This window comes from Grampus griseus, assembly GCF_964374135.1.
Source record: "Grampus griseus genome assembly, chromosome: 1".
In the NCBI taxonomy this organism is placed as follows: domain Eukaryota; kingdom Metazoa; phylum Chordata; class Mammalia; order Artiodactyla; family Delphinidae; genus Grampus; species Grampus griseus.
Genome location: NC_139017.1, coordinates 41,339,586 through 41,352,807, shown reverse-complemented (window position 1 = coordinate 41,352,807; position 13,222 = coordinate 41,339,586).

The window sequence follows — 13,222 nt, the reverse complement described above, 5'->3', positions numbered from 1 at the left end:
ATACTTTCTTCTCAAGTGCTTATGGAACATTCTCCAGGATAGATCATACCTTGGATCACAAATCAAGCCTTGGTAGATTTAAGAAAATTGAAATCATATCAAGTATCTTTTCTGACCACAACGCTATGAGACTAGATATCAATTACAGGAAAATATCTGTAAAAAATACAAACACATGGAGGCTATACAATAAACTACTTAATAACCAAGAGATCACTGAAGAAATCAAAGAGGAAATTAAAAAAAACCTAGAAACAAATGACAATGAAAACACGATGACCAAAAACCTATGGGATGCAGCAAAAGCAGTTCTAAGAGGAAAGTTTATAGCAATACAATCCTACCTTAAGAAACAAGAAACATCTCAAATAAACAACCTAACCTTACACCTAAAGCAATTAGAGAAAGAAGAACAAAAAAAACCCAACATTAGCAGAAGGAAAGAAATCATAAAGATCAGATCAGAAATAAATGAAAAGAAATTAAGGAAACGATAGCAAAGATCAGTAAAACTAAAAGCTGGTTTTTGAGAAGATAAACAAAATTGATAGCCCATTAGCCAGACTCATCAAGAAAAAAAGGGAGAAGACTTAAATCAATAGAATTAGAAATGAAAAAGGAGAAGTAACAACTGACACTGCAGAAATACAAAGGATCATGAGAGATTACTACAAGCAACTATATGCCAATAAAATGGAGAACCTGGAAGAAATGGACAAATTCTTAGAAATGCACAACCTTCCAAGACTGAACCAGGAATAAATAGAAAATATGAACAGACCAATCACAAGCACTGAAATTGAAACTGTGATTAAAAATCTTCCAACAAACAAAAGCCCAGGACCAGATGGCTTCACAGGTGAATTCTATCAAACATTTAGAGAAGAGCTAACACCTGTCCTCAAACTCTTCCAAAATATAGCAGAAGGAGGAACACTCCCAAACTCATTCTATGAGGCCACCATCAGCCCGATACCAAAACCAGACAAAGATGTCACAAAGAAAGAAAACTACAAGCCAATATCACTGATGAACATAGAAGCAAAAATCCTCAACAAAATATCAGCAAACAGAATCCAACAGCACATTAAAAGGATCATACACCATGATCAAGTGGGGTTTAACCTAGGAATGCAAGGATTCTTCAATATACGCAAATCAATCAATGTTATAAACCATATTAACAAATTGAAGGAGAAAAACCATATGATCATCTCAATAGATGCAGAAGCTTTTGACATAATTCAACACCCATTTATGATAAAAACCCTCCAGAAAGTAGGCATAGAGGGAACTTGCCTCAACATATTAAAGGCCATATATGACAAACCCACAGCCAACATCATTCTCAATGGTGAAAAACTGAAACCATTTCCTCTAAGATCAGGAACAAGACAAGGCTGTCCACTCTCACCACTATTATTCAACGTAGTTTTGGAAGTTTTAGCCACAGCAATCAGAGAAGAAAAAGAAATAAAAGGAATCCAAATCAGAAAAGAAGAAGTAAAGCTGTCAGGAAACACTCCCATTTACCATTGCAACAAAAAGAATAAAATACCTAGGAATAAACCTACCTAATGAGACAAAAGACCTGTATGCAGAAAGCTATAAGACACTGATGAAAGAAATTAAAGATGATACAGACAGATGGAGAGATATACCATGTTCTTGAATTGGAAGAATCAACATTGTGAAAATGACTATACTACCCAAAGCAATCTACAGATTCAATGCAATCCATATCATACTACCACTGGCATTTTTCACAGAACTAGAACAAAAAATTTCAGAATTTGTATGGAAACACAAAAGACCCCGAATAAAGCAACCTTGAGAAAGAAAAACAGAGCTGGAGGAATCAGGCTCCCAGACTTCAGACTATACTACAAAGCTACGGTAATCAAGACAGTATGGTACTGGCACAAAAACAGAAATATAGATCAATGGAACAGGATAGAAAGTCCAGAGATAAACCCACACACCTATGGTCACCTTATTTGTGATAAAGGAGACAAGAATATACAACGGAGATAAGACAGCCTCTTCAATAAGTAGTGGTGGGAAAACTGGACAGCTACATGTAAAAGAATGAAATTAGAACACTCCCTAACACCATACACAAAAAGAAACTCAAAATGGATTAAAGACCTAAATGTAAGGCCAGACACTATCAAACTCTTAGAGGAAAACATAGGCAGAACACTCTATGACATAAATTACAGCAAGATCCTTTTTGACCCACCTCCTAGAGAAATGGAAATAAAAACAAAAATAAACAAATGGGACCTAATGAAACTTAAAAGCTTTTGCACAGCAAAGGAAACCATAAACAAGACGAAAAGACAACCCTCAGAATGGGAGAAAATAGTTGCAAATGAAGCAACTGACAAAGAATTAATCTTCAAAATTTACAAGCAGCTCATGAAGTTCAGTATCAAAAAACAAACAACCCAATCCAAAAATGAGCAGAAGTCCTAAATAGACATTTCTCCAAAGAAGATATACAGATTGTCAACAGACACATGAAAGGATGCTCAACGTCACTAATCATTAGAGAAATGTAAATCAAAACTACAATGAGGTGTCACCTCACACCAGTCAGAAAGGCCATCACCAATAAATGTACAAACAATAAAAACTGGAAAGGGTGTGGAGAAAAGGGAACCCACTTACACTATTGGTGGGAATGTAAATTGATACAGCCACTATGGAGAACAGTATGGAGGTTCCTTAAAAACTAAAAATAGAACCACCATACGACCCAGCAATCCCAATACTGGGCATATACCCTGAGGAAACCATAATTCAAAAAGAGTCATGTACTGCAATGTTCATTGCAGCTCTATTTACAACAGTCAGGACACAGAAGCAACCTAAGTGTCCATTGATAGATGAATGGATAAAGAAGATGTGGCACATATATATAATGGAATATTACTCAGCCATAAAAATAAATGAAATTGAGTTATTTGTAGTGAGGTGGATGGACCTAGAGTCTGTCATACAAAGTGAAGTAAGTCAGAAAGAGAAAAACAAAATACCGTATGCTAACACATATATATGGAATCTAAAAAAAAAAAGATTCTGAAGAACCTAGGGCCAGGACAGGAATAAAGACGCAGACGTAGAGAACGGTCTTGAGGGCACGGGGAGGGGGAAGGGTAAGCTGGGACAAAGTGAGAGAGTGGCATGTATACATATACATTACCAAACGTAAGGTAGATAGCTAGTGGGAAGCAGCCACATAGCACAGGGAAATCAGCTCGGTGCTTTGTGACCACCTAGAGGGGTGGGATAGGGAGGGTGGGAGGGAGGGAGATGCAAGAGGGAGGAGATATGGGGATATATGTATATGTATAGCTGATTCACTTTGTTATACAGCAGAAACTAAAACACCATTGTAAAGCAATTATACTCCAATAAAGATGTTAAAAAAATAAAATAACTAAAAAACACAATAATAATAAGCAGGGCTTCCCTGGTGGCGCAGTGGTTGGGAGTCCGCCTGCCGATGCAGGGGACGCGGGTTCGTGCCCCGGTCCGGGAAGATCCCACATGCCGCGGAGTGGGGCTGGGCCCGTGAGCCATGGCCGCTGAGCCTGAGTGTCCGGAGCCTGTGCTCCGCAACTGGAGAGACCACAACAGTGAGAGGCCCGCGTACCGAAAAAAAAAAAAAAGGAAAACATAGTATTTAGATGGTGATTCAGTCTATGGAGAAATATAAAGCAGGGACAAGAAATGGACTTGTGAGGGGAGGTCAAGCAAGGTTTCACTGAAGGAGATGGAAGAGCTGTCCAGGCTCCATGAACAGCAAATTCAAGAGCCCCATGGGACTGTGTTTGGCCACTCCAGAAACTGTAGGAGACTGAAGTGGAGTGAGGAAGGGCTGGATACCATGAGGTGAGGTCAGAAAGGCAAAAGGCCAGGTCACTCAGTGCCACCTGGACTATTAGCTTTTACTGGAATTGAGATCGGAAAACGTTGGAGGCTTTTGAACAGAGGTATGACACGATCTGACTTAAGTTTTTACAGGATCTCTTTGGGCACTGTGTTAAGAACAGACTGAAAGGAGCAGGGAAGAAAGAGGAAGTGATGGCAACAATCCAGGAGAGCGTGGATGAGGGCTTGGAAGATGTTGATAGTGGGGGAGGCTGAGCCCAATTTGCCAGGAAGTCAGTGAGCATAAGCTTCAAGGCTCCTCACTTGGACAGGTTCCTTTCAAGGCCCAGAAGGGGCCCTGGTAATGTGTTCACATGGTGATAGGTTGCAATAAAATTTGCAAAACTGGGGTATTTCAACCACAAATGGTTAAGACCACTGTCTCTTTTCCACCCCAACTTCCCCTCAGTCCCCTCAAGTCTGGTGGTATTGAAGTGGCTGTGGGCATTTGGGGGAAGGTTTAATCAGAGACATATTTTTATATTGGGATACAGGGATGTGGTTTGCAGTCACTTCTGTCAAGTCCTATTATTGCTTACTGTATGGCTTCCAGGAATATTCCTACTGCGCTCCATGCTAACTTACCTGACAAGGTATGTTGTACTGAGACAGGAACATTCCTACACTGCCAGGCACCAAACTTATGTCAGTGGTGGAAGAGAAACAAGGTTTGAAATGTACAGCCCCAGAAGCTAATCTCTGAAAATTCTTCAGATCATCACACGTGTAGAATGGTAAGCAGAAGATTCAGCTTTTGTTTATGTCTAGTCAAAATAGCATTCTCTCCTGCCAGGAATGAAATCAACCATACAGCTTATACAATAATAAATGTACCATAAGGGATTTTTTTCTTTGTTAATGGGAGTGATATATTTGATAAAGCTTGAATATGACATTTTAACTGCTATTTGGAAATATCTTCTGGAACATTTTCAATACAAGAGAGTACAGGGACTTCCCTGGTGGTCCAGCGGTTAAGACCTGGCCTTCCAATGCAGGAGGTGCAGGTTTAATCCCTGGTCAGGGAGCTAAGACACCACATGTGTCACTGCCAAAAAACCAAAACGTAAAACAGAATCAGTGTTGTAACAAATTCAATAAAGACTTTAAAAATGGTCCACATCAAAAAAAAAAAAATCTTAAAAAAAAAAAGAGTACAGACTTCTGATTTTTTCCTTATAGGGAGGACACTATTCTTTCTCATCTCTAAATTCATTTATGTATAGGGTGGGGAGTTAGATGAAAGAGGTGAGGGGAATAAGAGGTACAAACTTCCAATTATAAAGTAAACAAGTCACGGGGAGGTAACTTATAGCATAAGGAATATATACAACGATACTGTAATAACTTTGTGTGGTGTCAGATGGTTACTAGACTTATCATGATCATTTTGTAATGTATTTAAACGGCAAATCACTATGTTGTACACCAAAGCTCACATAATATTGTATATCAACTATATTTCAATCAAAATAAATAAATAATTTTAAAAGTCAATTCATTTATGTATTAAAGAATTGAGAGAAAAAGATACATAAAATTAGTGAAATGTAAAAAAGAGTTAAAGATAAGTAATTAAAATCAATAGAAATTTTTCTGACATCAATACGCAAATAATAACAACACATTTCAGATTATACTGCAAGCAGTAGTTCATTCAGAGGAAAAGATAATGTCAAATGGAATCAATGAACAGGCCCTTGGATTGTCTGATGATCCAATAATGAGGTAGAGTACAGTATACAATCACAAAGGAGAAACATTTACAATTCTTGCTGCTCTCATGTGAAATATTGACATTGATAAGGAAAATATGCCAGTACAATGAGGACATCGGTAACAAACTGGTTAATGAATGTCATCAGTTCTAAGAATATTTAAGATGAATCAATGGAAAAGAAACATGAAATGTCCTGAAATATTACAACTCACACATTGACAAATTTAGAGGTTTTTCCAAATCTGACAAAAATTCTAAAAAATTATATGACAATTACCAGTAACTTGCTGTGAGGCTGAAAGAAATTATCTGAATATTTTTAAATCAAATTTTTATCCATCACATGGAAGGACTGAATTATCTTTCTGGTCTATAGAAAATGATATTACAGGAGCATTGTCTTATGAAAATAACAAAAAATGTGCACTTAAAAGGTGAGAAAAAAGTATTATAAAGGTATGTCAGGAAGGTAATTAATAAAAATATGGTATTTTTCTTAATTTTTCTGATATTTTTGGTATTTGTCAGTTTTTTACATTTGTAATTTGTTGTAGGTTTTTTGTTTGTTTGTTTTGTTTTGTTTTTCAGAATAAGAGAATTACTTTGCTAATTACAACCTTGCTCGTCAACACTGTGGAAGAGGTAGGCAGGTAGTTGGCACCTAATAGTCAGCCAGCTAACTTTATAACCTTTAATATATATATTTTTTTCTGGTCATACATGATAGTAAAATCTAGAATCAATTGGAAAGCATATAGAAGAAAAAGACTCTGGGCTTCCCTGGTGGCGCAGTGGTTGAGAGTCCGCCTGCCGATGCTGGGGACACAGGTTCGTGCCCTGGTCCGCGAAGATCCCACATGCTGCGGAGCGGCTAGGCCCGTGAGCCATGGCTGCTGAGCCTGCGTGTCCGGAGCCTGTGCTCCGCAACGGGAGAGGCCACAACAGTGAGAGAACGGCTTACCGCCCACCCCAGCCCCTGCCGCCACCAAAAAAAAAAAAAACCCAAACCTTAAAAAATAAAAAAAATTAAAATATGTTGCTTTAAACAATTTTATAATTCATTCTATTAATGGCCTTTCACTCGATTTTGCTGCACTGTAACATCATGGGTTGGTTTAAACAATTTTTTCAAATCATATTTAAAGGGAGATATGAAAGAGAAAAGGGGTTGTGTTGGGGGAAAAAATGATTTCTGAGAATTCTGAGGCTTTGATCTATGTATTAAATAGTGAAGGGAACCACAGGCTTATCTGCACATCTCGTAAGCCATTCGAGGAAATCTCTGGAGAGTGTGACACCTTCACAGATAACACGGAGTAAACTTGATCATGGTCCCTTTGATGCCACATCTTGTCTTGTTCCTCCTCTGTTTCCTCCCTCTCTGATCCGACAACAGCTGGGAGGCAGGAAGGGGGGTCCAGGGCAGAGCCCCCAGCAGATTAAGTCCTATATTTCAGGGAGGGCAAGCCTGGGAGTGTTGGAAGTCGGGGGTGGAGTGGCCACAGAGTCCATCACCCAGGCAGAGAGAACACAATATTGATTTATGTTTGTTTGGGGTTTTTTTAATTAGTTAATTTTATTTATTTTTGGCTGCGTTGTGTCTTCGTTGCTGCGCGCAGGCTTTCTCTAGTTGTGGCGAGCGGGGGCTACTCTTCATTGCGGTGCCTGCAGGCTTCTCACTGCGGTGGCTTCTCCTGCTGTGGAGCGCAGGCTCTAGGCGCGCGGGTTCATTAGTTGTGGCACGTGGGCTTCGTTGCTCCGCGGCATATGGGATCTTCCCGGACCAGGGCTCGAACCCGTGTCCCCTGCATTGGCAGGCGGATTCTTAACCACTGTGCCACCAGGGAAGTCCCTTGATTTATGTTTTTGAACTTTGTTCCTTTTGAGTGTGAAAGACAAATGAAGCGAGGATTCATTTAAGGAGTATTTCTGGAGAAGCAATCATTTGTTAAATCTGAAAAATTCCTTTAAAAGAGGAATTCTTGGATTGGTCTTATAACAAACGGAAATCGCAGAAAGTATTAAGATTTGCCAGTAAATTACAGGAATTTCTTAGTGCTACATCTTAAGTTTTCGAAACCAGACAAAACAATTGCTTGCAAGCAGCTAATCCCACATAAGTCTCAGAACACATGAGTTTTAACCTCATCTTCCCTCTGGGAGCCTGGAAACCTAGCAACAGTGCAAGTCCCATCCCCCCACCCCACTGCTGGCCCTTTCCTTCGGCTCCTTTTTGTCACCCCATTGAATTCCCAGCTGCCACTGATGTCTCCCGTGACCAATGGCAGATTGCTTGTGGGCAGGGTCTGTGCCTTGGTTTACACGTGTCTAATACCTCTTAGCACACTGAGAATTTGTAGAATAAAAGAAGGAGTGATTGTGAAAAATGATTTTGAAATGGTTTGGAATGTGATTGGGAAAGATGATAAGGCTCTGGAGCTGGGAGGTGTGGGATGGCACAGAGGTGTCCTACAAGTTGGTCAAATGTTATTACTCTACCCTGTCATTCCCTAATTTCCACACCCTCACAGGATCAGAAGTGGGCAGCAGACGTGACATATGTCAAGTATGACAAATCAGAGAGAATTCATACCCACACTTATTTGAACCTTCTTCCCACCACATTATTTTCAACAGGGAAGGAAATGAAGCAAGATATGCAGGTCAAAGCCTCCTCTCTTCTTTTTCCCACCTACACTTCTGGTGGAGATGCTCAGGTGTTATATGCCTCAAAAGAAAAGGAGCTTCAAATGTAGGAACAAAGGAACTCTAACCTGGGAAAAGTCACTGAACCAGCTGGTGCTGCAAAGGGCAGGGATGGGGGGATCCAGGCGCTGTTGAGGTGATGCAGGCAGCAAGAACCCTGAAGGGCGAGGGTAACCACTGGCTGCTTCAAGGAGGAACTAAACCTCAGAAGAGTCTGAAGGAACCAAAAGAATGAAATGCCCAAGTCTCAGATACTTACGGACTGGTGAAGGGGATTCCCATCCAGGCGACGCCAGGAGCAGAAATGGACAGAAAGCTCCAGTGCCATTGTGGCGGAAGATGTGGGCCACAGAGCCACATATGCAGGCAACAACGGAGGCCTTAAAACCCATGACTAGGTATGAGCTCAAAGGCATGGGAGACAGTCTCTGAAATGAAGCTAGTCAAGGTGATAATACAGTCGGCGTGAGCCTTCAACAGTCACAGGTATCGGCTGGAGCAGTAGACCCAGAGGAGTCAGCTTTTCTTACCTGGCTCTCCCAGGCCACCTAGTAGCTAAAGGAAAGGAGGGCCAGAGGGCAAATATATCTGCTGGCACCAGGGAGTCAGTCTGAGGGGTGTGTATGCCCTCCTCTGCTCTGACATCCTCAGGGCTACAGGGATTAGACTTCAATGGTAGTAGCCAGAAGACTCCAGAGTTCTCATTCAGGGAAGCTTCCCAGTGATTTGCCCCCAGGACTTTAAATCCCCCAGCCACGCACCTACTCCCCACTCCACTCCCCTGCCTCCCGCTAGGAAGACTGTCTTCTAAACTCAATTAATAAAGAATATGAATACCACAGGTCACTAATGCCTGAGATTGTGATATAGGGAAACTGAAAAGTTAGAAATTTGCAATATGAAATCATTCATTCATTCATTCAACTAATATTAGTGGAGAGCCCACGGGGTACAAACAACTTAGGGATACAGCAATGAATTATAGGAGGACTCTTCAACCCTGAAGCTTCAAATGAATATAGTATTAATTTCTCCAAATCCTTTCATATAAAATCTCCACTAACCTATTAGTGGTTCTCTAGAAAGATTTTTTTTTCTTCATTTTTGTACAGAGAGGCTTGATAATAGAATCTGTTTGCAAAACAAATGGTCAGGGAGCAGGGGGCAGGGGGTAACTCCAAAGAAACCAAAACGAACAGCTAAAAACAGTCTTATCTGAAATATACTGAGATAATGGAACTGAAACAGCTGAAAGAGCCTCTGGGGTACAATTTGTTTCTTAATTCTCAATGACAGGAAGAAGAGTCATTGAGAATTAAGACAATTCATATTCACTTGCATTTGTGTTATAGTTTTTAAATCATTTAAAAATCAAATCTATTTTCATGCAAGTATTATATGCACATAATTTAAAGAATCAAATCTATAAGGGTTATAACAAAAAATATCAGTCCCTTGGCCCACTTTTCCCACTTAGATTCATCCGCAGTTAGCTACTTCCATTCTTTTAGCTGTGTTTTTCTGGCATTTACTGAATAATATCCATCTCCGGCTATCTCTTGAGTCGGCTATTTTAGACACTTTGCACTGACGAAGATTTCACTCCCCAACGTTCCCACTTCGTGGCTGATATTCAGATGGTCAGAGTTACAACCATATGGGTTGTTTCAGCACTGAAAAATGAACTTCTGTACTGGTTGGTACAGAAGCTTCCTCAGCATCCTATCCCTGTCACCCTGGCTGCTCCAGTTCCCATCCTGGGAAACCCTGGACTTCCCCAGGACCCAGCAGATAAGCGGGCATTCCAGATCCCCTGCTCCAGTGTTTTGACCACTGTCTGTTCTGAATGTCCAGTACTCATGCTGTACTCATTGTTAATTCCTAATCTTCTTGCCCTCCCAATATAACTGTCTTGATTTTTTATTGAGTTCAGATTTGGAGTATACATTATTATGCCTATATAAATATTATTCACTGTGGAGCCAACTATTACTACATTTCTTTTCTTGTGTAACTTTCTGCTTTTATTGTAGTGAATAATTGCCTGATATTTGATTTGTCTCTTTGAACATCTGAATACTATAAAATACCTCTTCTGTAAAATTTTCCATGTTGTCAGTTATATTTTCTCCTCCCAAAAATATCTCTTTTGGAGTCTGACATGTTCATATTCCAACATGGTCTGACTGGACTCTTCTCGAGATCTGCTGAACAGTGTCCTGTGGACTTGAATTGGTTGCTATCTTGTAGCCTCTCTTTCCTAGATCCCATGGGTTTCTTCTTTGGTTTACCCTTTGTAGTGGTGCACATCCTCTAGAAGTGTCCCCAAACAGGATGCTTTGGAAGTAATTTTTTTCTTTTCTTTTCTTTTTTAAGATTTTCCATGTCTGGGAAAGGCTTTTAGCTAACCTCACACTTAATTGTTTGGCTGGGTATAGAGTCCTAGGTTGCCAATCACTTATACTGAGAATTTCCAGATTGTATTGCTCCAGGGACTTCTAGATTCAGGATTGTTATTTAGTGGTTTGATGCCATTCCAATTCCCTTTTCTTTATGATCTTTTTCCTCTCGCGGAAGCTTTTAGGAACTTCTCTTTATCTAACATTTCTCAGTTATGTGCCTTGGTGGGTGTGAGTTTGTTTTTTGTTTCTTGTCTTTTTTCATTCCTTGTATTGAATACTCAGCTTTCATCCTCTGGAGTCTTGGTATCTGGGAATGTTTCTTGTATTATTCTTATTTCTTCACTCTCTTTTTGAGATATACTTCACGTACCACACAATTCACCCACTTAAACTATACAGTTCAATGGGTTTTATCATTCCAGATGATTCCAAGTCTTATCATTCCAAGTCTTATCATTCCAGAGCAGAATTTCATTTTGCCCATTTTTTTGTACTGAGTTTCACCCTTCTCTCCAGAGCATCTGTACTTCAGTTTTTCAGAAAACAAATTCCTTTGGCGAAGATTAATTACTGACAGTGAGTGGAGGAGACAAGGACACAATCTCATTTTCAGGCTCCTCCATCTCATCTCAGCCTTTTGTGGTGGTGTAGTGTCCTCCATTCTTCCACTGTTCAGAGATTCTGGGGGAAAACTGGATTTCTCTTATCAGTGCATCTCTCTGCAGACACTTAGGATTGATCTTCCTCTGATCTGCTAAATCATTTCTCTTTCCTCCATATACTTTCCTTCTTCATATGCTAAGGTTTGGGGCAACGTATCTCCTGGTTTCATCAAAAGATGAGTGTGTTTCTCTTTCTTTTGCTATTTTGGGATAAATGCTACAAAAGGAGGAAAATGGATTCAATGGATTTCCACTTCCTTTTCCCTCATTTTCTGAAATTAATGGCTCCTCATCACCAATTCTAAGAAGTACAAAATTCTTAAGAGCTGATCCTGCTTCTTTCTTCGGGTTCACCTGTAGCAAGCCTCTTTAAACAAGACCCACATAGAGACACTTACCTGATGGTCCTCCAGTACACAACGCTCCGTCACAACCACCTGCTTTGTTAAATTCTCTCAGGCTGCCAGGAATCTTCCTCCCTGATTATTCGCCTAAAATATTCAAGACTGTTCAAATGTCACCTCCTCCACAAAGACTTCCATGACTTCTCACCAAAGTTCCCTCCACACACATTTATATAGCAGTTGCTGCACCGCACGATCATTGTTCACATGCTTGTTCTCCTCACTAGAATATGAGATTCTTGAAGACAAGTTTTATCCTATGGGTGTTTTCACTTCCTTTGTCAAACCAAGTAATAATAATGCTTATGGAATGCTTACTATGTATACTACGCACCAAGTACTAGTCTAAGGACTTTATATTATGAACTCATTTCCTTCCCATAATAACACTATAAGGTGGGTTTTATCATCACACCCATGTTACATATGAGAACACTGCAGTGCAGAGAGGTTAAGCAACTTGTCCAATTCTATCTAATAACAGGAGAGCAGAAATCTGAATGCAGATGATCTGGCTGAGAGACTATGTTCTGAACCTCTCTGACTTTTGAACTGAGTAGTGACTAACAGGAATCTGCTGAATGGATTAATGAATGAATGAAGGTGTGTAGGCAAAAACCAAGGCTTTCAATAGAAGTCAAACAAGCTCATTCTTAGAGATAGCTACATTCTGAAGCAAATTAAAAGTCTGATGTCATTGGCTTTGTTCTCTAGGCAAAAACCAAGGCTTTCAATAGAAGTCAAACAAGCTCATTCTTAGAGATAGCTACATTCTGAAGCAAATTAAAAGTCTGATGTCATTGGCTTTGTTCTCTATGCAGCCCAAGCCATAAAGACCCAGAGAAAGAGGTCTAGGAAAAGATTTCTCTTATCTAGTGTTATGGACTAAATGTTTGCCTCCCCTCAAAATCCATAGGTTGAAGCCCTAACCCTGCCCCCACCCTGCCCCCAGTGTGGCTGTATTTGGAGTTGGGGCCTCTAAGGAAGTAATTAAGGTCAAATGAGGTTATATGGGTGCAACCATGATCTAATAAGATTAACGTCCTTATAAGAAAAGACACCAACATCCCCCAACCCCCAATGCATGCACGATGGAAGAGAAACCTCACCAGAAACCGAATTTGCCTTGATCATGGACTTCAAGCCTCCAGAACTGTGTAAATTTCTGTTGTTTAGGCCACCCAGTCTGTGGTATTTTGTTATAGCAACTCAAACCAACTAATACAGTTTCTAATGTCTGAAGTTTGGAAAACACAGATATTCCTTCAGTGTTTTCAGAAACCAGCTGCTTTAACAGTGTTCTCTCTCCAGTGGAACTGGATTTAAACTTCCCGTGTTGTGTTTTTTTGTTTGTTTGGCTTTGGTTTTTGTTGAAAGGAAATTTTAAGA